We start from the raw sequence: 1,400 nt of genomic DNA, 5'->3' as shown, positions 1-1,400 counted from the left end.
ATAGCACCTGGTAATTAACAGTACCAGACTGTGGAACTAACTTTATTGGATGTTTAACTGCCATACTTTGAGGCCTATACTAATGTGGTCAGAGGGACTTCAAGGACATCTCATTCATGCTTCCAAGTGAAGCCAGCCATGGTCGAGCAGGACCTTTGACTTATATTCACATAGATGGAACTGGTAAAAGAAAGGAGCCAGGAGCTCCTCCCAAGCCCATGTGACCCCTGAAGAACAGATCATCAAATAACCATAAGTGTAAAAATAAATTGATTTATTTGGGCCAACAGTATAGTCTTAAACACCAAAAAGGAAAATATAACCCGAGTAAAGTCATCAGTATACTTCTTTAAGAGTTCAAGGGATTCCACTTCCCAAACATTAGGCTTAAGTCTATATAAAAAGTTAGTTAGACAAGTATTTCTCAGTGATGATTTTGTTCCTAACCAGAAAGTGCTGCCCAGATGTAAGACTTCAAATCTTGGTCTCCAATACTGTAGTGCCCACTGGTAACTAAGGGAGACAACCAGCTATTTTTCTAAAATGATGGATAAATTTGTTTTCTCCCCCTATTTCAGAAGCCTTTGAGAGGGAACTGACACTGATTTTAATTACTCCAACAGCTATCAAAATGCCTGAAAGCAAATCCTGAATCCATCACTCTTTGCCTTGGAGGACAAAAGAAAAATGAGGAAAAACCCAATAGAGGGATGCTTTTGGAAGCCTTTGTCAAGAAATTCCAATGGACTCTCATACAAACATTTGAAAATTGCTCTGTTCTGACCTTTTTCTAGTTCTCTCCCTGGAACTTGTATTCACAATTCAAGGACTTTCTTTTCCCCTTAGAGATAAAAATTATGCAATTTGGGAGTCTTTTAGATAGACCCACCGAAGGGGTACTCCAACTGCTTCACACTGCATCCCTGTTCAGCATGGAAGAAGCCAGAGTGGTCTGCATCCCAATTCCCTATTGGCAATTTGGGTAACCCTTTCAGAGGATGGCATGATAAGAATAGGAGGTAAGAATTGGCTAGGCAGTTAGGGTCAAAAGACACTAAAGGAAAGTAGCCAGTTTCTTGGCTAAAAGTCAAAATGTCCTTGGGACTGTTAGCAACATACACTGTTCCAAAGGCAAAAAATGTCAAAAGTATTTGGGAAGTTTTACTAATCCTTAAAAGACTTTAGGGTTACCGCTTCAGAGGGGGGGATGTTAGAGTAGCCAAAAGCCCCATAAAAATAAATCATAGAGGAAAAACGAGTACATGAAGTTATGAGGAAAAAGTGATGGGGAGATATGGGAGGAGCTGAAGGGGAGAGAGTGGGCATGGATTTGATCAAAACACCTTATATGCATGTATGAAATTCTCAATAAAGTTTTTGTAAAAGTTAAAAAAAAAAGA

Source organism: Nannospalax galili, unplaced genomic scaffold (genome assembly GCF_000622305.1).
Source record: "Nannospalax galili isolate Female #2095 unplaced genomic scaffold, S.galili_v1.0 scaffold629, whole genome shotgun sequence".
In the NCBI taxonomy this organism is placed as follows: Eukaryota; Metazoa; Chordata; class Mammalia; order Rodentia; family Spalacidae; genus Nannospalax; species Nannospalax galili.
Note: the sequence above shows the minus strand (reverse complement) of the source record.